This window comes from Protopterus annectens, chromosome 10.part0 (assembly GCF_019279795.1).
Source record: "Protopterus annectens isolate FY-2018-M chromosome 10.part0, PAN1.0, whole genome shotgun sequence".
NCBI lineage: Eukaryota > Metazoa > Chordata > Ceratodontiformes > Protopteridae > Protopterus > Protopterus annectens.
The window spans coordinates 1,496,214,392-1,496,242,325 of record NC_056744.1 but is presented as its reverse complement, the minus strand read 5'-3'; the positions used below and the strand labels follow the sequence as shown (position 1 = coordinate 1,496,242,325).

Sequence of the window (27,934 nt, the reverse complement as noted above, 5' to 3'; positions counted from 1 at the left end):
GCAAACTGGATCCAAACAAAGCACAGGGAGGAGACAGAATTAGTAACAATGACTTAAGAACACTTCAGTAAAAACTTACACTACCATTATATGTATTATTCACTAGGTCATATAAATATGGGGAGATTCATCAAGATTGAAGACATGCGCTTATTAAACCTGTCTTTAAGGGAAAGGGGAGTAGGACAAACCCTAAATCATATAGACCCTTAATTCTACTTTCATGTTGTTGAAAAATAATGGAGAAAGTAATATTAGATAAGTTATTGTCAGAACTGCCTAGGTTGGGACTTGAACCCATATATCAGCATGTATATGTTGAAAATAGATCTATTACCACCTGTAACATAATAGATCTATTACCACCTGTAACATGATGTCCTATAGTAATAGAATAACAGCTGTGAATGAAAAATTGTGTTGTGATGTAATTTATATAGATTTTACTTCAGCATTTGATGACATACACAAAACACTGATCAATAAATTAGTACAACTAGGTATTGATGTACTCTTGATAAGATGTATAGCTGCAGGGCTTACAAATAGGACATGGCAAGTATCATACAGCAACTGGACAGGATAAATTCTTGGTTAAAGTCAAGGTATCCCACAGCTGTACTAGGCCCTTACTTGTTTAGATTGTATCTTTCAGACCTTACTTTTTCATCTGAGGTGTTCTACAGTCTATATGCTGATGACCTGAAATTGGGTAAACTGATTACAAGTGTTACAGATAAGGGATGTCTGCAAAATAACTTGACTAAATTGACCATTTGAACACAGGAGAATAATATGTTGATAAATACATCAAAAACTAAGCATATGAGATTTGGTAGGTATAAATTGAAAGGTGAATATGTAATACAGCACATAGTGATTCAAACTGTAGACTCATTTAAGAACCTGGGTATATGGGTACGTTCAGCTATGGGTTTTTCTAATCATATCAACCAATTGCCTAATGATAGTTATAGAACTATAGGTTGTATAAAAAGATTTATTAAGTCTAGGAAATCAAACATAATGAAGTCATTGTTTGTTAGTTACATTAGATCTAAACTTGAGTATGGAATAATAATATGGAAAGTCTGTAGGGAAAACAAGCATGAGTAAACTGGAAAGAGTGCAGCACAAATAGAATCACTACTAAATACCGAATGCCCAAAATCCTGACGCATAAAACACCGAGACCACATGCCCGAAACCCCACAATACCGAATATGTAAAACCGCAAAAAATTTAAAATCGCAAGTTACACAACCAAACAACACACACACATCTTCCCCCCACAACCAAACAATGCATCCTACACTAGACATAGGCAGGGGGACAAGCCTCCCTGCACACCCCCCTACTTTATTATTCAAACTCCAAGATCGCACAAACAGACACACAAGGGAAACTCACACCCACACATTACAGTCCCTCACATACACACACACACACACACACACACACACACACACACACACACACACACACACACACCGCAGTCACAACACACTACACCCCTCACAAACACACTTACACACACATACTTACCTGAACCGCAACACCAGAAGCGCTAACGCAAAATCCCTTAACATCAGGATTTTGCATTTCGCGCTTCTGGTCTTTCGGTAATGCAGGGTTTTGGTCATCTGGTCTTGGTATCTTCAGTGTCGGGATTTTGAGCGTTCAGTAATCCGTAGTGATCCCACAAAAATATACTAAGGGCATCCATGGATGTGAAAATCTAAGTTATTATGAAACACCAAGATATCTGAACTTCTACAGTGTCGCTTACAGATATCTAAGATGAGCTCTTATTCAGGTATATAGGGCATTTAGGGACAACTACCTCTGGGAATGTTTGGGGTTATCAAAAAGTACTAGAGAATCATCAGATAACCTATGTAGAAGATTCTGTAGGAATGAGAAGTGTACTAATTGGTTCTCTGACAGAGTAGCTGATGCTGGAACAGACTACCAGATTACATTAAAGCAAGTACTAGTTTAGATATTTTTAAGAACAGCCTGGGCACTTATTATGGGAACAAGTGTTTTAGTATATTGGCAAGCTAGAAGGGCATTAATGCCTGTGCTTGAAATATTTGTTTGTATGTATGTATGTATGTATGTTCGGCTACTGAATTAAAAAAAAAAATGAACTGCGAAACACTGAAAGATATTCAGTAAACAGGACAACCAGCAAGCTACAAAATCATTAAAAAAAAGACATCAAATGGCCATAGTCCTTCAACATCACACAAACAAGTAACCAAGGTGGGGGGGCTGCATATATACCAACTCCAAGATAGCACTACAGTGGGGAAAAGGGAAACTTCAAAATGTTTCTCTTTATTTACCTTACATATTGTGTTACTTCCTGTGTGAGTAGCAATAACAGTGTTAAGTTTCTTTTTACAGTTATAGATCATGTTACATTGGGCTTTAATGGAGACAGAGATGGGGAACTAGATTTTAGAGAGTTTAAATGGCAGGTTTTATTAGATGCATGCAGGGCACCAGGGCTTAACAATGGTGTCAACTATAAAGAAAAGCTTATTACAACAAATGTAAATAGTTTATATGTTTGTTAGAAACATGTTTTATTTAAAATGCATTTTTATTTTATATTAAACAGTTTTTACATTAAGTTTAAGTAAAATAAGATTTGATTGCTGTGATGTGTATTGATGATGGTATAAAAATGAGACAGTTTTTTTAACACTTTGTTCTGATGAAGGCCTAATTTTTGGGCTGAAAGCGCTAAACCAGTGGATTGAAGTTCATTTTGTGTGATATAGTGCTCCATCATCACTTGTGGTTTTCTTTTTATTTTACCAAAGTTACACAAAGTGTGAGACAAGTTTGCAGTTTCTTTGAAAGTACAAATATAATTTACAGTTAGTACAAATGCCTTTGCATATAAGCCAATAATGTAAAATGGTCTGAATCTGTGCTTTTTAATTATTCTGTTATTATTTGTGTGCTATGCGTAATGGTCCACTCCAAGTATACAACCATACGTCATTTTTGTTTAATGACTTCTGAGCTGGGAATTGCTGGTTAAAGGCTTATTGCGCCTGCATATTTGAACTGTTTTTTTTTTCTGAAATTGGTTCACTTTGTTTGCTGTAGCATTGTCTAGATTCAGACCTGCTGAATCTAGCTCTGTTTGTATAACGTGAGCACTAAACCAGGCCATCTTTTGTTGGAGAGGGTACTCCTGCACCTTAGTGGCAGGAGTGTGTAGTTAGAACTCATGTGATTGAAGGTTTCTGGACATACTTCTCAAGTGTACCTCATTACGAGGAATGTACCTCATTTGGGGTCTTAAAAACTTCATGTTCCTCGAAATTCCTCAAAGTTCCACATTAAAAGAGTCTGTCACATATTCAGTGTTAGGAATTTTTTTAAGTGAAATCGATGGTAAATTGAAATTAATCATATTAATTCATTAGATGATCTTATTTATAAGTAAAACCAGCATATTTTAACCATCCTATGACCTTCCTAGTTGAAGTTGTTAGTAAGCCATTAGTATTTCTTCCACATTTTGCCTATTTGTTCCACATTATGAAGGTGAGCATTCCTCATTTTGGCGATGGAAGGTTGAGAGCTATGTTTCTGGAACAGGACTCAGTTTTGAGCTTTTTATTAGTTATTTAGTTAATTTGTTTAAATCAGTTTGTTCTTATTTACTACTGTTATATTTAAGTGTGTATCTGTTCTCATTTGTTAAATCGACTTAAACAGACTTTAAATATCTTTAGCATAGTCTGGTTACAGGTTTTGCTGTATCCAGATCTGTTTATGTGATTCCTATGTTTCCTACTACACCATTTTGTATTGGCTGGGGCCTGCCTGCCCTTAGTGGGAGTAAGTGAACCGTTTGGAACTAGTCTGGCATAGGATGATTAGCTATGAGCTGAGGGACAAGGGTTGATTGGTAATTTCCAGTGTTTCTATTTTGCGTTCATTTTGTGGTATTTAAACCCCATGCTTGCATGGATTTGCACTTGTTTGCACATCATACACCGCCACTGCACTGTTTTACCCTTTGAGAGGTATCTGTTACATTTTTCCCTTACCAGCACTCCTGTGTAAGTGAGGCCCTCCCTTGCAGCTACTGTATTGATTTTATCCAGCCCTACTCACACCTATAGGTACTCTCATCAGATAGTACCCACTCTATTATCTCTGACCTCTCTTTCACAGATTCTGACAACCATAGATGAACAATTTCCTATGGCTTCTTCTGCTAGTCTGGTTGATATGGGCATTCTGAGACAGTGTAGCAACTGCCTCATGTACAAGGACAACCCTCTACTATCACCACCTAGGAACACAATATGTGAGAAATACAATTGTATTAAGACCCTAGAATCCTTGCTCTCTCAATTACAGGCCAGTACATCTGTACTGAGAAGGTTGTCTGCACAAACAGTACAAACATCACACTTCTAACACCACCCACACCTGAACAACACACTCCTACATATGAGGAGGTTCTCAACAAAAACATACCTAAACAAGAGACCTCCGAGGCAAAAACACACACTGACATAACAACCCACAGCACCAAGCACCACACATAGTACACACTCCTGTGCCTCACAGCCTCTAATGCCAGGCCTCAAACCAACATACTAGTCATAGGAAACTCTATCATGAGACACACAGATGTGCCTCTTACCAGGCTAGACAAGGAGAAAGTCACTCTAAGTTGCTTGTCAGGTGCTAGAATTTGCCATATCACATACTCACTCGAGTCTGTTAACAACAGGTACTGTTATGACTCATAGTCCATGTTGGTGTAATTGACTTGAGATGTACCTCTCTGGGCTATATGAAGAGAGACATTATTGAGCTTACTGAATATGTGTCCCAGGCAGATATGTCCTTAGCCTTAAGCAGCATCCTACCATCACCATTAAATCCACATATGTGGAGGCTCTTAACTGTAACCTGCCCAAGCAACAAGGACCTCTGAAGCTGAAACGCAAAACACCAATCACAACCAAAGTGTCAAATAGCTCGCAACACCAGTGTGCCACCCAGCAACAGCCCCTAAGGCAAGACAACGTACCTAATACTTTAGTCATAGGTGACTCTATAGTCAGGCACACTGATGTCCCACTCACCAGGCTGAACAAGGAGAAAATTACAGTCAGCTGCCTTTCAGGTGCTAGGATCTGCCACATAACACATGCACTCAAGTCAGTCCACAACAAGTAAAATATGACTTTGTCATTATCCATGTTGGAGTGAATGACTTGAAACATACCTCCCTGGACTACATGAAAAGAGACATGGAAGAGCTCTCGGATCATGTGGCCCAGGCAGGTATGACCCGAGCCCTGAGTAGCATCCTCCCTTCACCCAGAATGATAACACAATATAAGGACAAAATGATTGACTTCAACAATTGGCTAAGTTTCTGGTGTCATTCAAAGGGGATCCAGTATCTGTCTGCCTGGGTCGACATGATTGACACACTACGTTGCTTTGCCAGAGATGGTCTGCACCTGTCGCCCCTGAGATTCAAGTTACTGGCTAAGGCTCTTGCCACCCCTATAGTGCCTTTTTTAGGCAAAGTTCAAAGGACAAAACCACCACCATAACAGGTACAAGCATGCAAATTCTGAAGGTAATGCTACTCAATGGTAGAAGTCTAAACCTCAAAATGCACTCTCTCAAGGTGCTCCTAAAAATGGAGAACATTGATATCTGTGCAGTAACTGAGACATGGTTCAAGGCTCCAGGGAGCACCCCTGCAATACCGGTCTACAATGCTTGCCACACTTTTCGGCCACCAAACCAGGACTGAAACACTAAAGATGGAGGAGTGTCCATATTCACCAAGGATATTCACACCACCAGGCTAGTTGTCCAACACAATGCATCTGAAATTCTCCAGGTGCAACTAACACTAGGAAAGACTGAAATCCAAATTGTAGCTTACTACAGATCCCCCACCATGGCCCCTGGATTCTCACTACACCTTTCTAAACATACTGGAAAATATTAAGATACAACCAAACACCCTAATACTAGGTGATTTCAACTACCCTGTCATTAACTGGGAAAACTACTCATGTACCAACACCTTTGCCCAATGGTTCTTGGAATTCATAAATTCCAATGCCCTGGATCAACTAATCCATAGTCCCACCAGGGGCTCCAATATCCTAGACCTGATCATTACCAACATGGGAAATTGATGCTCCACACCTGTGGTCACTCCCCTTGTTGATCAGGTCTGACCATAAGCTAATCACCCTTAACATCCACATCCCACCCCCTCCCCCCAGTAAGGAAACCTCCATAAAAAACTTCTCCAAAGCCAACTTCATGCTACTCAAGTCAGAAGTGACAAACTTCATGACACCCATGCAGACGGGAACTGAAAGTTCAACTGCTGAATCCTACACTAAGGCACTGTATGAGCACATCCACTCATGCATGAATCAAACCATCCCAAATAGAACCAATATGCTCTCCTCCAAAAAAAGGAAGCCAATCTGGTGGTCCCTGCCATAAACAAACTTTACAACAAAAGGAAGAAACTGCTGCAGAAAAGAGGAAAATCCTAGGATGCAAAAAAACTCCCTTACTAGCCTCAGTAAGAAGCTGAGATCCTTCATAAAATCCTCCAAAGCTAGTTACGAAAATAAAATTGCCAAAGATTCCAAAGACAACCACAAGGTATTCTATAACTATGTCAAGAATCTAAATGCCAATGCTCATATCTACTCTGAGCTAGAACAGAATGGCATTAAATATACTGATCCCAAGGATATTGTCAATACCCTGGCAGATCAATTCAGTGCCAACTTCACCCCCCTCTCACCCCCTAAACGACCCATCTCAATACTGGAAGATTGCCAAATTCCAGTAACAACGGCCACACAGGTAAAAAACGGACTCTCCAAAGCTAAGAATACAGCATCAATGGGACCAGATGACATCCCGGGCTATGTACTACATGAACTACAAAATGAACTATCACCTCACCTAAGTGTCATGTTTAATCATAGCCTCACCTCAGGCTTCATGCCTACTGAGTGGCACACAGCTACAGTTATCCCATTCCACAAGGGGGGATCCACCTTGGATCCCGGGAACTACCGCCCCATCAGTCTGATGAGCCTGATCTGCAAGGCCATGGAAAGTATTATTATGGAACTTATAAACATAGACATTTGCAACCTTCTAACACTGGACTCCACCCAGTTTGGGTTTGTGAAGGGATGATCTTGTCTCCTGAACCTGATTGACTTTTTTGAATCAGTCTCCAGAGCATCGGATGAAGGTAAGGCGGTCCACACAGCCTATCTGGACCTCACCAAGGCCTTTGACACTATCCCTCACTCTGGAATCACAGATAGACTTACTAAGCTGGGCATTAATCCCTACGTCACTCGATGGGTTGCCAACTGGCTTACTGACAGAACCCACACTGTAAAAGTAGATTACTCCAAATCCAGTTCTAGACAAGTGACAAGTGGAGTACCTCAGGGTTCAGTCCTGGAATCGCTCTTGTTTGGCATCTACTTCTCTGAAGTACATGCCAACACTAAGGGACTTTGGCTAACAAAGTTCACAGATGATTGCAAACTGGGAGCCATTAATGAATCTCCAAATTATGTGGATACTCTACAAAAGGGCCTTACAGAAACAGATGCTTGGTGCCAGAGCCATGGGCTCAAGCTCAATGCCAAGAAATGTATAGTTATCCCCTTTGGGAAAAAACATGTAGCCGTGAATTACCACATAGGTGGCAGTACACTAAACACCAAAAGTGTGATAAGAGACTTAGGGACACAGGTGGACAGTGGTCTCACTTTTGATAACCCATGAAAAACACTGTTGTCTTGTATCACTGAAGAAGGCATTTATTTGCCGAAACCGGTCTGACTATTAAAGTTATGAATTTTCAGTAACTTATTACGTGTTTTTGTTGTTTTGCTCCATTTCACGTATCTGCTGTCCAACAGTGTTTTTCATGGTTTATTCTGGCCACGCAGTACCTACGTGCATAACATAGTGTTAGGCTCACTTTTGATAATCACATCGCCACAACAGTCAGGAAATCCTTTTATGTAGCACACCTCTTCACTAAGGGATTTTCATCCAGAAAAAAGGAGGTCATTGTCCCACTGTACTCATCCCTCATTAGACCCATTATAGAATACAACACCCCGTTTGGTATGTACCTCTCAAGACATCTGCAACAACTGGAAAGGCTGCAGAAATACCTCACTAAAAGAATCACAGGCCTAAATCACATGCCCTATGCTGACCACCTTAAAAAACTCCAGCTATACTGTGTCACATATCATCTACTCAGTGGTGATCTCTGCTTAACATACAAGGCCATGTTAAACCCAGAACTGTTGGACATGCTACACTTAAATAAATCCCAATCCCTCAGAGCCACATGCTCCAGGGATCTAAATCTTGTCATCACAATAAACAAAACATGCTGGAGGGATAGGTTCCTGACCCAGAGACCCCCCAGATTCTGGAATAGACAGCCCATACATGTCAAGCAGAGCACCTCTTTGGCCCTCTTCAAAAGGAACCTTGACAATTGGATGAGAGAAAGGAAATTTGCCCTGGGGATCATGTCAGTCACCCTGCTAGACAGGGGTCCAGGGAAGTAAATAGTGTGGGAAGAAATAGCCAGGGAATTGTTATGGCTAGGCTTGTATAGGCCCTAGTGCCAATAGCCTAGTGCCAACCTATGAACCTATGAACCCAGAATGATGCCTTAATCTTCTTCTTCTTTTGGCTTTTCCCAGTTAGCGGTTGCCACAGCGGATCACCTGTCAGCTTATGAGAGAAAATTATTGACTTTAACAATTGGCTTAGTTTCTGGGGATCCAGTATCTGACAGCCTAGGAAGACACGATTGACTGACCATGAAGTTTTGACAGAGATGGCCTTCATCTGTCTCACCTGGGCTTCAAGCTTCTGGCAAAGGCTCTTGCCACCCCCATAGTGCCTTTGTTAGGCAAAGTCATGAGGATAAAATTACCAATGTGAAAACTTCTTCTAAATGAAATTTAAAGGTCATGCATGAAACTGCACTTACTGCAACCATTCCTTGAACTGGAGGATGCTAACATTTGTGCAGTCAATGAAACTTGGTTCAAAGCAGCGAAGAGCACCCCAGCCTTACCAGGTTACTCATCCTACCATACTTTCAGACCCCAAAAGGAGGGCTACAAAGCCAAAGGAGGTGGAGTTTCAACATTTATCAAAGACATACACACCTCCAGGCTGGTCAAACAGTATGATGCACAGGAGACACTCCAAGTGGAGTTAACTGTTGACAAAACACCTATTCAAATCATAGCTAGTTACAGACCCCCAACCATGACTCAGGATGCCCACTCCACCTATCTGGACTTACTTGAATCCATCAAGATTCAAACCTGTACCCTGATTCTGGGTGATTTTAACTACCTAACCATAGAGTGAAAGACCTATTCTAGCTGTAACACAAATGCCCAGAGATTCCACTACGTCATTAATACCAATGCATTGGATCAGCTGGTCGACACCCCCATGAGAGGTGAAAATATCGTGGACCTGGTATTAACCAACATGAGTAGCCACTGTAGCACCCCTACAGTGTCATCTTCCTTGGTAAGATTCAACCATAAAGTGATCACTTTTGATGTCACCATCTTACCTGACCCACCTCTTGCCAGGCTAAAACAAAAAAAAACTTTTCCAAAGATGACTACAATTTGCTGAGAGCAGGTACAAGCAGCTTCACAGCCACCATTCCTTCAGTTGGAATTAGCACTAATGTCCAAGTCTACACCAAAAAACTATATGAGCACCTACATAGCTGCATGGACTCAGCAATACATGACAGGACCAAATCATCTTCCTCAAGGAAGAGTAAACCTGTCTGGTGGACAGCAGCAATAAACAAACTCTATAATAAAAGGAAACAAATTGCTGTCCAGGACCAAGAAGGAGCAGGTGCCAAGTTGGAAGCAATCTGTCCTTTGTCTGAACAAGCAAGGCACCTAGGCAGCATGACTTTTCCCTGTGGTACATTTGGTTGGGGACACATGGCTGAAATGACATTCAGCTGCAGAGAAATATGGCTGTTGTGAATTCCCTGTGGTCAAACAGAAGAAAGCAATGCCATGTCCGCAACTTCAATAACCAAATGCACAGGGGAAAATAATGTCCATGGCTCCCAAGGCAACATGAGACAGCAGGCAGTATGGCAGGCATCAGCAGCAGCAGTCTGGCCAATGGGCATGTCAGTGGCAGTAAAAATGCAGTGCACAACTGGAAGTGCCTTTATAAGTGGTGCGTGTAAATGATTGCCCCTTTCACAGTGTCTAGGGAACATTACTTAAAATGCATACTGGAAGCTAAATGTGACTACAGTAATATGTAGAATATTCTCTATGCTTTAGCACACTTTTACATGTAGTTACATAAGCATGTACCGTACACCAAGCATAACACTCTTCACTTCTTCTGTCCGCAGGCACTTGGTTATTAAAGTGGTGGGCAAGGCAGTCTATGCTTCTCTCTGCCCACAGGGAATTCACAAAAGCCATATTTCTCTGCTCCTAAATATCTATTCAGATGATTGTCCCCAACCAAATGTACCACAGGGAAATGTCTCACTGTCTAGGTGCCAGAACCCCCATTAGACACCATATTCAACCAAAGCCTGAGCACCGGCTTCATCCCAGCCAAACTGAGGACAGCCACTGTCATCCCTTTATAGAAAGGTGGAGCTTTCACCGACCCAGGAAATTATAGGCCCATTAGCCTAACTAGTCTGATCAGCAAGCCCATGGAAAACATTATCATGGACCTTATAAACAAGGACATTGTCAACCTCCAAATGCCTGACCCCACACAGTATGATTTTGTCAAAGGGAAATCATGCCTGTTAAACTTGGTCAACTTCTTTAAAACAGTCACCAAAGCCATGGATGAGGGTAAGATGATGCACAATGTCTACCCTGACCTAGCTAAAGCCTTTGACACTATTCCCCACTTGGGCATAATTGATAAACTCTCCCAGCTAGGCATCAACCAGTATGTTACCAGATGGGTAGCTAACTGGCTAACTGATATAACTCACTCAGTCAAAATAAGGGAAGCCACCTCTAGTAGTAGACCCATAATGAGAGGCATACTCCAAGGATTCGTCTTGGAGCCTGTACTGTTTGGGATATACTTTTCTGAAGTCCAAGCCAAAACCAGTGGTCTGTGGCTGACCAAGTTTGCAGATGACTGCAAGCTGGGTGCTGTCTTAAATTCCCCTAGAGATGTTTACATCCTCCAAGAGGTCCTTACCCAAACTAATGACTGGTGCCAGAAGCATGGCCTTAAACGGAATGCCAAGAAATGCATCATTATCCCCTTTGGGTAAAAGGGCATCCCCATTAATTATCCCAATGATAACAATGTACTAAGCATGCAATCAGTTGTGAGAGACTTGGGCAGCCAGGTTGATAGCAACCTGGCTTTTGACCACCAAGTTACTTCCATTGTACAGAAGGCTTTCTATGTGGCCCACCTCATAAGTAAGGGTATTTCATTAAGGAACAAGGTCATAACATCCCTGTACTCCTCCCTTATCAGACCCATTATTGAGCACAATGCCTCCTTTAGAATGTACCTTGCCAAGCACATGCAGCAGCTGAACAGACCACAGAGGTTCCTGACCAGGAAAATCCAGAGTCTCAATCACCTATCCTATACAGATAGGCTAAAAGGCATGTCCCTCTACTAAGTCTTGTTCAAACTGCTCAGAGGTGACCTGTGCTTGGCAAACAAGGCTGTGTCAGACCCAGACTTGTTGGAGTTGCTGCATATCTGTAAGTCAAACTCCACTTGTGCAACCAGCATGCAAGCCCTCAACCTAGCCTGTGACATTAATAGAACTTGTTGGTGGGATAGATTTGTGTCCCAAAGACTCCTGCATATGTGGAATAGATTCCCTCTTCAGGTCAAGCAGAGTATCTCACTAGCCCTCTTTAAGAGGAAACTGGATGACTGGATGAGAAACAGAAAATACACCCCGGGGATCCCACCTGTGTCCCTGCTGGACAGGGGAAACAGGTGCTGACTTTATGGGAACATGGGTGAAATTCTTGGCTAGGTTTAAAAGGGCTTCCAGGCTAGTAGCCTAGTATCATCCTATGAACCTATGACTATTCTATAGCCACTCACAGATAAATAAATAATTGCTTTTCTATCACAGCCAGAGATAATTACTGAAACCTGGGTGATATTGAATAAAACTGGATACCGTTTTAGTTATCTTTTTTCTTGTATAATTTCATAATTTTACAGTAGGAATAAAGCACAGTTCTTAAGTTAAAAAGGGTAATTCAGCTGATTCAGACATTTAAGTAAATTTTGGTCCCGATTCCAGAAGGCTTTCTCTTCATGTAAATGACCACTTACAGCAGGAGCAGGTCTTTTAGAATCTGGCTCCCAGTGTAAGCCCATTTATAAACAGGTCTTCCACCAAAGTAAGTCTCTTTCACTGAGAGCAAGGCTTCTGGTTTATGGTAGACTTACACTCAGAGCAACTTTTTTTGAATCTGCCCCTTTATTTTCAGAGTAAGAAAAATAACCAGGTAGATGAATTAGAAATCAAACACTGTAATTAGAGTATATAAACTGCTTGCTACATGATTACTTTTGCTAACATCAGTTCATATAAATGCTCCATTATAATAAGACTATTTTAGATAGGAGAGACCTTATCACTTAATGGAGACTTGGCCAACAGTGTTAAAAAATGATGGGTGCTAATAGCATCATCTTAACATCAGCAATCTAAAATTCATCCCATTCCCATTAAAGCAAATGCAGTCTGTGTCTCATTTAGTAAAACCGTTCAGCATTCCTAATTCCAGAACAACCTGCATTATAGAATCTGATAAAGACAGCAGGGACAGGAAAAGCTAACACTATCTCTGGTGGTTCATAGTTTAACAAATCTATACCTTCACATGGGAATAAACATGGTGTAAATAATCTTATTATAATCAAGCCAAGGTACTGGAACTCTGTATTCTGGATCTGTAAGGGCAAGGTAATATGTACACTCAGTCTTCCTGGCTCTCAGGTAGCATGCTTCATTAAATCACAACTAAAGCGGTGACACTGGAGCACATACATTAATATGAACGAAAACAAAACATAATACATTTTTTCGTGCTTTATACACATGTATTTCCTTTTTCACATTTATCATCCACACTGGCATTTCCTAAATTGTTAAATTGTTGATTTCCATCTTTCCATTAAGCCTCACCCCTCCTCCTGAGCAATATTTTGTATATATTGTTCCCACAGATTCTATGCATTTTACTCTTTCCTTCTTTGTAAGGATCCCAACTTCAGTTCTTTTTTTCTTCTTAAAAATATTCAGTGATTCAGTTACAGTTGGTTTAGATTTTCATTTCCATTTTCTAGCAATTGCTTTATTCTGCATCCAGTAGCATTAAACTTAGAAAGGCCTTATTATTTCTGTGCAACTCAGAGCCTTTCTATAGCTCAAAAGAATTTTTCCTACAATGATTTTCTCCCCCTACTTAAACAATTTTTGTAATCTACCATCTCTTTACATCCCCCAAATGAATAAATAGTCCCAGTTACCTGTTTACCATCATACTTCCAGCATTTGCTATCTACCTGAGGAAAATCCTCAAAAGTCTGCCTGGGGTATAAATTATCTATGCAGAAACTTCCAAGCAAAAATTCTAAATCTTCTGAACTTTGTTGCATACTTGGGAGCCATGCAGATGTCTTTACATTTTTCTTTAGTAAATTGCATTTCCAGTACTGCTTCCCAATCTTTTCTAACACCCTCTGATTGATTCTTAGGGTTATATAAATATTTTGCATGCCCTAATAATTATTCCTTTTTAAACAGATGCTTCATTGTAGACTCAAATGAAAATTATACCACAGCTGTTTTGTCACTTAGCACTCCCCTATCCCTTATTATTGTCTATATTTTATTGGTCCCTGATATTGGAGGAAGTCTCTAACCTATCACTATCTTATTAAATGACAATCTATTTTCTAAGGCCATTACAATGAAAGACATATAGTGACATAAATCGGGTCTACTTTATTAACTCGAACGTTCAAAAGTTCGAATGCATAAAGACTGAAATATATCCATCGAACTCTTAAATGTTCGAAAGTTAATAAAGAAAAAAAAATACACAGAAAAAAAAAAGATGTAGGCAGAGAGTCAAGCCCCCTGTACCCCCCACAACCCTCGCTACTTAAATATGCCAATTCCTAGATCGCACTACATTGAAGTAAATGGAAATCTCCACCTACGGAGATTTCCGTTTGCAGTTTTTGACAGCTTGCACTTTCGATGCATATGGTTCGATCCATATGTATTTGCGGTTTTACGCTTTCGTGTAAATAAAGTAGACCCACATAAGTCCATTATTTCACGTGTGAATGAGTATAGAGACATTTTATTCTACTATGGTGAGACCTGTTTTGGAGTATTGCTTTCTGGCCTGTGTGCAAACTCTAACAGATATAAAAATCATTGAACAGACCTAGAAAAACTATTAGCAAGATAATACCCCTTTTATGGCATCCAAACTTTTACTCCAGGCTTCAGAGAATAAACCTGTGTTCCATAGTGTATGGACCCCTTAAAGGTGATCTTTGTTTGGCTTACAATGTATTCCAAGATGTAGTAAAAAATAATGCAGTCTAACCTAATTACAAATCCTTTGGAATAAATTGGTCTAGAAGCATCATTTTTTCAGATTTGAACTAAATTCTAAAAATTTTACTTTTTTATACAAAGTTTATCAACATTTTCAAATAGCGTGCCCTTAAGAAATAATATCTAGTGATATCTTAAGTAAATTTGAATAAACTCTGGGACATCTGTATGGATGATAAGAGCTAATTCTGCTGAGGTTCCTTTGTTTTTGGTGGTACCTAAACACTGTGTGCACAGTACATGGACCATGGTACTATGAATAATCGACAGGTAATAATATGAATCATGACATTAACTATGATCCTGCAAATTCTTATTGACTGGCTGTAGTATATATCATGACATGGACCGTGATATTATGAATGGTTATTGACTGGTTTTAATCTTTATCATGGTATGGACCATGATACTGTGAAGACTTATGGATTGACTGTGATTTATATCATGTCACAGACCACACTACCATGAATGGTCATTGACTGGTTGTGATATATGTGTCATGAAAACCATGATGTATGACAGAGATTTTTGCTGTATAAACAAAACCAAGCACCATACAGTGACTGTGATATTTGGTGATCTATATCATGATAAGAACTATAGTGCTATGAATAGTTATTGATTGGCTGTGATATGACTCCTGATAGAGATCAGGATACAGTGAATGTTTATTGGCTGTGCTACACACACACACACACACACACACACACACATATATATCTATATATATATATATATATATATATATATATATATATATATATATATATGGGTCTAATTCATATGATCAAAATTTCATTTGACTAAAATTCATTTGACCAAGACCATATAACCTAAAGTTCATAACACTGAAAGCTCACTTGTCTGAAACTCATAACACTCACACCATAAAATGCTAAATTTCAACATAGTAGTGGTAGTGTGTATTAGGTAAGTAAAAGCTATATGCCCTTTTCCCCACTCTTTAGATAGATAGATATAAATATATTGTGACATGGACCATGATACTATGAGCAGTCATTAAGTTGCTGTAGGATATATCATGACAGTGACCATGATGTTATGAGTGGTCATTGACTAAAAGCAATATATTTTATGAACACCAGTACTAATGACATAAATGGGTGGCAAATAAGCCTCAGGTTATTGGAAAATAAATCTGTATATCTATTGGTAGAGATTTAGTCAGTAGTATATTGTCTTTCTTGATCCTTAATTAATTTGTCAGGTGCTAGCAAACAATTGCTGTGCAAAAAACAAAAGGGAAATAACTTACTGGTATGATTCTGCATAAGTAGCAGTTCTAGAAGATTACAAAGCCATGAGAAATATTTTACACTATGGCTGTGTTATGTTTTGTTAGAAAAAAAATAACCTATATAGATCAGAGAGAGTAAGAGAGATTTTTGTATTAAGAAATGTCAGTAGACATTTTAGCTATATATATGGTGGATATCAATACTCATTCAAAACATATGGTCATGTTCTTAGCCTCTATGAGTCTTATCTGGTCACCTTGTAATGTAGATACTGTATTTGAACTTCAGTTAGGGAAAGAGGGTCCACATAGGGCTCACTCAGTGATGCACACAAAACCAAATGCATTGCATGAATGATTTCACACAAACTGAAGTTAAATGAAATTTTGGAGACCATCTACATTCACAGCAAGTTTTCTCCCTCTATGTTTCATCATTAAATGCCTCCACTCTTACAATTTGACAGAACTTTGGATATTGCACCCCTTATGCAATACCTTCGCTCATGTCAAACTCAACATGCAGCATAACCAAACAAAAAAATAAAAATAAAAAGGTCAGTGGTGAAGTTAAGAAGATCTTGGACTTTACAGTGCTAAATAACTTATTGGTGTCACTTACAATTTATTTATTTATTATCTATTTATTTCTATTTGTTTACTGGAAAAGTCGGGACTGGGTCTAACAAGACCAATTTTCAGCGGAGTCCCAGGGAGAAAAGATCCACAATTACAAATGTTATTATTATTATACAATAATGTGTATCAATTCAAATGAAGTAAGAAAGACAAGTTTAAAAATGAGAATAAAATGATTTGATTTGCATGATCCTTAACAAACTTAGGGACAGAACTGAAATGAATAAGAAAATTCAGAGGATAGGAAGCTGAGACCTGGCAGGCAAAAAATAGGAGCCGGGAACTATGGAGGAGAAGAAGGAATAGAGGAAAAGGAGCAAGTGAAATGAGGAAAAGGAGGAGCTCAGTAGAGGTTTGGAGATATCTGTTTAACTAGAAGAGCTAACCAGGATGAGTGCAGCAGCAGAGCCAAGTGTTATTGTCATGTTCCTTTAGTAATGGTTTGAGTTTAGAAGTATTGTTAGTGCTGAGTAGATTTTGAGGAATAACATTTCAAATTTTGGCTATTTTATATGAACATAGGGAATTCCCATAGCTATTGTTTGATTTAGTGACTTTCAAGACAACTTATTATTGCTGGAGTGGGGCTGCACAAGGTTGCTAATAGATGGCAGTTATCAGGGTAATACATGTTAGAATTAGTTAAAGCTAGTTGGTTATAGGTTAAAATTTTGGGAAGTTCCAACCAGTTGAGTTGGTGCAGTGATGAGTTCTATAGGTTGGTTAGAAGCAAGTCTAGCTATTTTATAATAGGTAGATTCAGGTTTGTTTAAGTCACATTTTCTTAAGTTGGTGAAAATAGGTGAGGCATATAAGAGGGGGGATTGAAGGTAGGTTCTACAGATGGCATGTCTGGTGGAATCAGGAAGGATTTAATTCTGTACAGGGAGGCTAGTTTATAGTGACCTTATTAACTAGGGCTAAGGGTTTATCAAATTTGAGGCACTTGTCTATGGTGACTTCTAGTAGCTTTGTAAAATCAGCTGGTTCAGTGAGGGTAATGTTAGATAAATAAACAGCAAAACAACTAGAGTCCTTAGATTTTTGATACTGGAGACCAGCATTAGCTTTGTTTTAGAAGGGTTAAGAATCAGTTGTGAATTGTTAAGGTATTTTTCTATGTCCAGAAAGGATTGTTGGTTTCTGCTGAATAGAGTGGGTAGAGATGGAACAGAGCATGTGAGGGAAGAGTCATCCGCATATTGTACCAATATAGCATGTTGGGTGGCTGTACATAGTTTGTAAATATAGTGTAAAGGAGGGGACCTAGAATGGACTATTGGGGTACACCAATAGAGATAGGTAGAGAAGGAGATAGTTTGTTTTTCTATTTGACTGCTTGTTGGTGGTTGGTTAGGTAACTAATGAACCAGGTAAGGGTTAAATTAAAAAGGTTGAGGGAGGCTAACTCATTAATAAGTTTTTGGTGTAAAACAGTATCAAAGGCCTTCGATAAGTTGAGAAATATTGAAGAGGTTAGTAACCCATTGTTCCTATGATGGTTGACTGTGTTGATGAAGTTAATTATTTCTGCAGTTGTACTGTGTTTGGGATGGAAACCATTTTGGGTGGGGGATGAGAATTTGTTTTTCAGGGCATGATTGAGTAGTTGGGAGTGAATACCTTTTTCCAGTACTTTTGCAGGTGGGGAGAGGATGGTGATAAGTCTATAGTTAGAAAAGGGATAACATGGGAGACTTTCCATAGTGATGGTACATATTGTTCAGTGATGGACCAGTCTATAAGGATGGATATAGGGTGAGCAATAGCACCAGTGTTAAGTTTAAAGTATTCATTGGGTAGTTGGTCAGGACCAGTGGAAGAGCATTTCAGTTTGGAAAGGAGTTTTATATATCTATATCTATATATATATATATATATATATATATATATATATATATATATATATATATATATATACAGTGAGTTTGTATGGGCTAAATGTGGAATGAGTCAGGGTTTGTTTCTAAATTTGTGAGTAAAGATGATTGAGAATTATTGTTGTCTTTCACAAGAGATAGTATAGAGTTAACAGAGTGGTTGTTAAATTAAGTTGCATTGTTGTTAGGTGAGTTAATTTTATTTGGACTTTGAATAGTGGCTTGACAAGGTTCAAGGAGTTGGTTAATGGCACCCCAGAATTTTTTAGGGTTATTCTGGTGCTTGTTTTGGATCATTGTATAGTATTGTATTTTATTTGATTTTTTTTTTTTTTTTTTTTTTGTTAAATTATGAAGTTGCTGGTAGTTCTGAAGGGTAACTGGATTTTTCAAGAGATGGTAATTATGCCATGCTCTTTCCCTCTGTTTGCTCCAAGAAGTACAAAAAGACATGAAAAAACTAAAATCTGAAAGATGGGAAACAAAATCTGAATATATAACCATTCACTGACAGCTTCAAAAACAACATCAAGCCATCCTGGAACATTGTGATATCCCTAACATCCAGACACTTCAAGCTGCTGAACTGACTCAGTGGCAGAAAAATCTGGAATTAGAAATAGACAATATTGAACCTGTAATCTATGGATCATCATCTTACACGAGGGCCTGAAATGGACAACCTGGTAACATTCATCTGAAAGGAGCTGATATCATGCTGAAGAAGCAAACCACTATGAAGTTGATGTGGTGCATGTTTTCAATCCAGAGCTCATTATAGTCTGAATAGGCACAGAACTAGGCTTAAGGCTGCTCAGATGCAAATCACGTCTGATGCATTACCTCACTCATTATTCACTAAATGGAAAGCCTTTATCCCAGTACTAAAGTGCTTTAAAGAAAAACATGCATGGTTTGTATTTTCCATCAATGCTAGCTGTACAGAAAGGGGCACTGCATTTTTTTTTAATTTTACAGACAGAGACAAGGCTTATCTGGATAAAGGCTACTCACTGTAACAATTAATCACCCTTTCCACATCAGTGACATTAGATGTAAAATGAAAACTTACCCAATCACCTATGGCAGCAGGAGAATCATCAGACAATAAGAAAACAACTAATCTGCTAAACTTAAAGAACAAAGGCAATATAGACCAAAGCCCTTCCTTATCCTGTATGTGACTGCAGTACTCTGTAGATCATACCAATACATTGTTACCTGTCACAGGTTTCTCAAATAGGGAGGAAGAAAATATAATTAATTTTGCAGGCTCTGATCTGTCCGAAGAGGAGTTAGAAAGCTAGAGATCAGTCAGCTCTAATCCAGGTAGTTGCTGCAGTAAAGCAATAAACACTAGCCACATCAAGTAACATCCACACAAGATGATTTGCAGTTAAATAACGGCTGCGTGGGGCTTAATGTGGTCTACAGTGGATATGGATTACTGGACACTATTATCTTCTCTCTCTGATGTGTGCATTTGATGAGTAACTGTGCAGTTATACAAATCTTAATGTGAAGGACTGCCCTACTTGTCTTGAATATGTTTGGAGGGTAGTGCTTTGGAGGAATATGCATTTAGATCAGATGTTGTGGGCTGTGTAGTAATACTGTGGTTGCCTCATTGCTTATTTTGTGTGTTAAATGTGTTGTGTGAGAAGAGGAAACAAATCCACTTGGTTGACAGGGTTAGTGTCTGCTTTGCATAGCACTACGCCACTCTGTTCTCATTAAACCCCTCCATGTGGGTTTTCAGTTGTCAATGCATAGAATATTGGCCACAAAATATAGATACAGCAATATGATTTGCTGTCTCAAGAGAACATCTGAGTGGAGTGAATGATAACAACGTGTTCTTACACAATGTAAGTTTCTGTTAATTTTGTAAAGTTGCTTGTTTTGGCCCTGCAGGCAGAAAAGTTATTGTCTTCTAAGGGGTTTTATGCTTACTTTGAGAGAGCTGTATTGGAAAAGAACTGTAATTCCAGAGGTTGATGTCAGCAGTACCCTGGCCGTGTGTGCGAGACACATTAGTAGCTTGGTTTATAAAATATTAGTTTTCCGTAATTTATAACATTTTTTTCTTTTATCTTATTCTTCTCATCCTTATTATTATCTGTGTTTTTCCTATTTTGTGATGAATGTGAAGGGGAAATGCAATTTTTTCATGGTACTTGACAAACTATACCAGTAAAATTTCCAGGCAGCCTGCTTTCAAGAGACTAAACTCAAATAAGCCAGCCTTGCTCATAAACTACATCACAGGAATGGATGGTTTGTTTTGGAAAGCAGTGGCAAAGTTGTAAAAGGTGTCCTGATTCTAGTGAGAAAGTTTAGAATTTGTAAAAGTGGGCTTGAAGGCAGATAGAATGGTCAGTGGATGGTAGTTAAAGTTAAAACATAGTGAGGAGGGCTAATGATCATTGTCAACTTTTATGGGGCAAATGAACAAAATACAACTTCTTTCAATTTCTTTTATGAAGCATGGAAACGTCAAGGATGATACCATTTACCAATTCTCCTGGGGGGGATTAATGTAACATTAGGAATATCAGCAGGAAGATCTCATCTGGGGAGAGATGGAGATAATACTGGGATTAATAAAGGATTTGTTACAGATAGACATTTGCAGGTACATCACTAAGCATTTATTTTCTTTGCATCCCAGATAGGGGTGGTTAGAGGACTGGACTTCTTTCTAATATGTCATCATTTGTTAGAAGGGGTAAATGAAGTAGAACTGATTCCTGCCATTCCATAAAAATAGAAATTTGCATTGCCCTTTCAAATTCATCTCAAAATCTGGTATTTTGTGCACAAAGAAATGACTATTTCAACATACATTATATTCCATTACCTTTCCCATGATTTATGGAAACTATGACAGTGGGTAATTTGATTGATCGTTGTTGGCAAGATTTTCTCAGTATGTCCAACTTCGTATGGAAGGTGTTTGACACTGAAAATTAAACTAGTGGGTTATATCGATCACTTACATGTAGGAAGTTTGGTGAAATAATATCTCACCTTAGGGATGCTCAACAGAGATTCAACAATATGCAAAGATAGCTTTCAGTAGTGCCTTAGAAGGGGATAATTTAAAAAGGGAGGTTATGGGAATAAAATATACTCTCACTCATCCCAGACAGGAACATCTGAAACTATTATACTCAGCTAAATAAACACATTGATCTAAATTTCTAACCCAGTGTCTATGGAGGCTCATACAGACATATACCATTCAAGCATTAGCAAATGGGACAGATGACTATTGCTACTTAGCACAAGAAATGCATTTTGCAATGACATTTTGTCTCTGTGAGATATGCCATCTCCCACCAGAATTATGTTTTATTCAATGAAAGAAATTGGTGAGGAAAAATAAAAAAGTCCCCATTACCTATCAACTAGATTATCGGGATAAACCAATTTTATCAACAGAAATGCAGCAAGTGATAAAAGCACTGAAATTGTGCAAATCCCCAGGGCTTTATGGCCTACATACTGAACTATATAAGAACCTGGATAAAAAATACCAGCTCTATTATCTCTTTCTAAAGAAAGTTTTACTGTAGGAGAACTGGCTTACTACATCCAGGTGAGAAGTATTACCACATTTTTGAAAGAAGAGCAAGACACTCTCAACCTATGGAACTACAAATCTGTTTCTCTAAAACTAGGTAGGAGTAAAATCTTGGCCAAAGTACTAATCTCTAGTTTGAAGAAATGCATTCAATATCTTCTAGGTATTGTCTAGCAGGATTTATATGGGATAGTCAAGGTATACCAGGTATATTAAGATGATTCTCTAATTTACATCATATCGACCATTTGAGTGACAAACACAGAGTGCACATATCTAAGATTTTTATAAATGATTTAATACACTACAGTGTAACTTTTATGGTAGGTTCTGCATTCCTTTGACCACACAGAAATCTTTTTGAGATAGCAGAAGGTACCTTACTGTTAGCCCGTGGCCCAGGTCATCATAAACAATCTATGTTCTCCCCCTCTGAACATCACAGTGGAACTATACAAGTATGTTCTGTATCCCCAGTGCTGTTTTTTCTAGCAGGGGAATTACTTAGTATGTTTACCAAAAAAATGGTCACACTGGGAAATGCTGCTTTTTAAAAATCTGACCCTAGTGGGCATTTTGTTTGTGGATGACTGCAACCTATGATTAACTGAGCCCCATTAATATGTAAGGTATGTGTAGACACCTCTCTGGCTTGATAGTCAAGGCAACAAACTATTCCCCCCACAACAGACTCTTGGGATTTAAAAGTAGAGAGACATTATTGGGTTATGGGATTCAATGCCAGCAAATCCATGTTTATTTAGGTATCAGTTTTTCTGGGTGCCTATTACGTTATCAAATAACAATTTTGTTGAAAACGTAATAGTTGACCCGTAAATGTCGAAAACTACAAACAACAAAACTTTCTATGGAGATCTCCGTAGAATGCAGAAATGGAAGGTTTCCATTGTCTGCACAGTAGTGCAATTTTGGATTTGGAATATTTAAGTAGTGGGGAGCGCAGGGGGGCTTGCCGCCCTACATATACTGTTTAAATGGTTTGTTTGGGTTGTTTTTTGTTGTTTTTGTAGCAGTTCGATGTTTGTGGTTTTCGACAATTACGGGTCGACTATTACGTTTTCGAATAAATTGTTATTCAATAATGTAATATCAACCCAGTTTTTCTAACACCATTTGTAACTTACACTTGGATAATTTTAACCCATTAACTGCATATTGCATATGTGTGTTAAACAAATGGTCTATACTAATTCTGTCACTTTTATCTAGGATTTCCAGTGTGCCTATGGTTTTACTCCCTAAATATGTCTTCCTAGTTTTCTGCATTTCACAACTGACCACCCCCACAAATAAACTACAAAATTTGGTCTTCAGTTTCATCTGGAAAAATAATTACCCCAGAACAGCACAAAAGAAACTTATGGCTTATACAAGATATGGGGGGGGGGTTAGGCCTTTCATACCTTAAAAGATATGCCCAAAAAACACATTTATCACACTTTATACTAGCTAGAAATTTCCCCAAACCCCAATGTGGTTTTCCTTATATACCCAGGAAACCAGTCTTTTACTCCTCAAGAAAGAATAAAGGAGCTGGAAACTGGAGAACTGGGTTATAGAATATGTTACAGTCTAAACTCAAAGAAATACACCATTTAGGGGTATCAGATTATGTGATAGGATATTCGTTTATGACCAGGTTCGCCTGGATGGAAAACCATTACTTTGGCTCAGTTGGATGGATAATATTGTATACTTGGGGGAATTTCTTCTCTCAGAAGGATCACAAGCCATTAAACCTAGCAAGATGCAGGGTACAGTGTAATAACACTAACCTCCTCTGGTGGCAATATCTACAGCTAGTATGTTTCAATAATGAAATTACCAATGAGCATACTGCAATTAATAGTTATAGGTGCCAAGTTAAGGTCTACCACCTCTAAACCTTATTTGATCTTGGCCCTTTGCAATCTCATTGGTAGTTATAGTTCACATGTTTTTGAAAGCAACAGACAGCACTGGTCTTCACTACAGGAAATTGACATCAACCCTTCCATACTGAACTGCATCTTAAATGTAAATAAAAATTGGTCAGCCTTATGCCCAGTGTTGTTCTCTCATTTTAAAAGGTTGTCTTTTGACACGTAACACCAGAACAAATGAGGAAAAGGTGACAGGGACACAACTCCTGCTTGAGATATGGCAGTTATAATGTAGGCTATTTACATATACTATGGACCTGCTCTTACAATCAGGTTATATGGAGTAATGTCCGCATTGCCCTCTCCTCGGCATTGAGGAAATCTATCCTGTCTGTTACAGATTTGCCCTTCAAGATACCAGTTGACTCATTTTTAAATTTTTCATTGACACTGTATGAAGTTAAATGGATACCAGAGGCTCAAGTGAAATGAACAACCATTCATATGTTCAAATATTGGAAATGGCTAACTAGAGACATCACCCTTGATCTACACTGTTATGGTCATAAGTTATGTCTTACACTGAATTCAGATCCATACTTTAAGATTCTCAGTGAGTACTGGTATATTTTTATTTTTGGGGGGAGTGGAAATTCATTAACATAGTAATATATTGTACTGTAGTTGTTAAAATTATTTTACATAGTTGGTTTTATCTACATTGTATCTATATGCATTTCTCTGTTTAATGGTGATGTGAATTTAACCAGTTGTTTCATTTTCTTGCTTTGTACTGTTGAAGATCTGTACTGATAAATAAAGTTTGGTTTGTCAAAAACAAATTGTCTGCATTGGTGAGGCATCAGGAATAAAGAAGGAGAGGCCATTCTAAACTTCTTTTTGGCAAATGGCTTGACGGTGGCCAAACATGGTTCAGCAAGACAGACAGATATAAGATCAGATACAAGAGTGGACAACATGCAACTTGGGTAGACTTATTCAAAGCAAGGAAAGGGCACTAATGTAGAATCAGAGCTTGTGAGGTCATCCACAGTTAAACAGATGACCCACAGCATAAGCCAATTGTGGCCACTATTAGCTGCAGGCAGTGGCCAAAGAAAGCTCTAAGATCAACAGAGATCAGGATAAAGACCTGAAAATTGACTGGAGTGATAACATAAGAGTTCAAGGAAATCTTTAGGGCTATATCACTTTAGAAAATACAGAAAATAGAATTGAAGAAGAATTGTAGAATCTCAAAACAGCATATGTGAAGCCTGTAGAAGAGATGTATGGCTGTGTCAGGTATGAGAATAAGGTACCTAAGGAAAGTGGTGGGATGTAGAAGTATTAGAAGTTATCAAAAGAAAGGTGGAGTGCAGATAAGTGGGAGATAGGAAAGCAGTACCAGGCTAAGAAGGAAAAATGGTTGGTTAACAAAGCATTTGCAGTTGTAAAGAACAAGGCATCAGAGGCACTCTACCAGCTTCTGGAGAATATCTCAGGAGATGGCAAAAAGAAATTCCATTAGCTTGCAAGACAAAGGCAGAAGGATAAAGAAGATAGTCATCAGACACTGTTTATATGGGATGCCACAATAACCTGCTTATCAGTACACAGACCATCAGTGACAAATGGAAGGACTACTTCACGTAAGTTCTTTTTTTTTTTTAAAGCAAGTTTATTAGTTTTAACATACAAAATAAATATTATGACAATCTTATGCAAGCAGTTAACATATAAACAATTATAACATTTAATAAAACAACTAAAGTATTTACAAAGACATCCACTCTAAATTAAATCAATTAATTAAACTGTAACATCTTATTAATAAAACTAAGACTGTTTTAACAAGTTTTGTAAGGTGTCCCATATATTATAGTAAGATGTTTTCCTAATGGTTCTTGACTTTATTGTCATTAGTTCCATATGACACACTTCAATCATAACATTTTTAAATTCATTAAAAGAAGGAGGAGTATCTGGAATCCAGTTTCTGGTTATTATTTTTCTAGCCACTGCTAGAATTGACCATAGTAAAGGAAGTTTAACTTTTTTAACACATTTAGGAACAGGGGTATTATATAAGTGACTTAGAGACTATGAAATTATCTGTAAAAAAAGCCTGCAAAAAATCATTGATTAACATCCAATATTCCTTCAGTTTTATACAAACTTCACGTAAGTTCTGAATGAAGAAAACTCCATGGAGGCTGTACACTATACAAGGTGGAGAATGAAAGAGGAAGCAGAGCTCTGCCCAGAAGATGTTAAGAACAGCACTCAGAAAAATAAACTCAGGGAAATAAGCAGGCTCAGATGTTGGCTGAGTTTGGCAAGAAATGAATGCAAAATAAGCATTTTTGTACCAATAGACAAAAACAAAGGGGGCACTCACAACTGCAGGCAGTACAGAGTTATTAAACTCCTGTCATACTGCAAAAAAAACATTGGAGAGAATGATTTATGAATGGGCATGCACAGCAGTTTGAAGTAAGATATGTGATGAGCAGTACTGATTCAGGTCGGAATGCAACACAATTGACCTGATATTTACAGTGAGTGAAACAGCGGAGAAGAAGCTACATATGAGGAAGGGGTTCAACTGGGCATTCCCAGACTTGGAGAAAACGTGTGCCAAGCTCCCATGAAAGCTGATTTGGACAGTCCTGTGATGCTTGGAAATTGTGGAAATATTAGTACAATTAGTGCAAGCTGTATACAAAGATACAATAATACAAGTGTGAACAGGATTCTGACTCACACAGGGGTTTCCTTAAGGAGTGTGGTTACATCAGGGTGTAGCTGTGAGACCACTGCTGTTCATAATGCTGATGGACTGCATTGACAAGCAGGTTATAGGAGACAGTCTTACAATGCTAGTGTATGCAGACGATGTGACATTACAAACAGACTCTGAAAAAGAACTTCAGCAGATAACAGAGAAATGCAATGTAAATCTAATGATATACAAGATGGACCTGAGTGGAGACAAGGCAATTGTCATGGAATCAAATGGAGGAAACCAGAAGTAACTGATGTCAGTACATTAAAGGGAACCAGTGGAACAAGTTGACAGCTTCATATATCTGAGAGGGATGTATGAGGAGAAGGGAAGTCTTAATGAGAAGGTCAAAGCTAAAAACAGAGGGGGTTATAGACAATTTACTCCTTTTTTGAAAATGTTTTTATTAAATTTTCATAAAACATATTCACTACAAAATTTGTAATCAGAAAAGTACATACATATTTAAAAATAAGAAAAAAAATGTATATTATAAATACAATAACAAAGAAAATAACTATTTACAAGAGTGTCCATCAGTCTTCTAGTCATTCTTGTTGTTGTATGTCTGTTCAATTCCAGATTTTTTTTTTATTTGTGCTTGCCAAAAGATTTTCCTTACAAATGGGGTTAAACTCTTCGAAGATCCTGACTCTGCTTTGTCATTTCTACAAACAAATAAAATTCTTAAACAAGCAGAGCAAATGGATTGGAGTAATATATACTCAAAAAGGCATATAGATTCAAATGGAAGCAAGAAGAGGCATATAGATTCAAATGGAAGCAAGATAAGTGAGGAAAAAGGAAAAAAAAAATAAGGGCAGAATAAAGAACTTTTCCTTTTCCCTTTTTTCAATTCTTATTTACAAAAAAAGTAACATGATGTTAAAGCATGTTTGTTTTTCCTTTTTGTAAACAAACACTATTTTAGTTTTATATAAACCTTTAACAACAAAGCAAGAGACAATTCACTCTTGAGTTTTTGGGGTAGTGACCACCTCAGGTCTCCCCTGAATAAAGGCTGTTGGCATAGTGGGACTAGTAAAGTCAACAAAGTGTAAATAAATATAAATAAATAAATAATTTTACTTATATAAATGCAAAACTGAAGGCCATTATGCATGAGAAATCTTATCCTA

The 27,934-nt window shown here is 38.2% G+C and overlaps 1 protein-coding gene across 1 annotated transcript in view; it reads left to right on the top strand.

Moving 5' to 3' along the window:
• The window catches only part of LOC122813680 (zinc-binding protein A33-like), a 235,933-nt gene that overhangs the window by 117,674 nt on the left and 90,325 nt on the right, over positions 1-27,934 (top strand). The window lies entirely within an intron of this gene.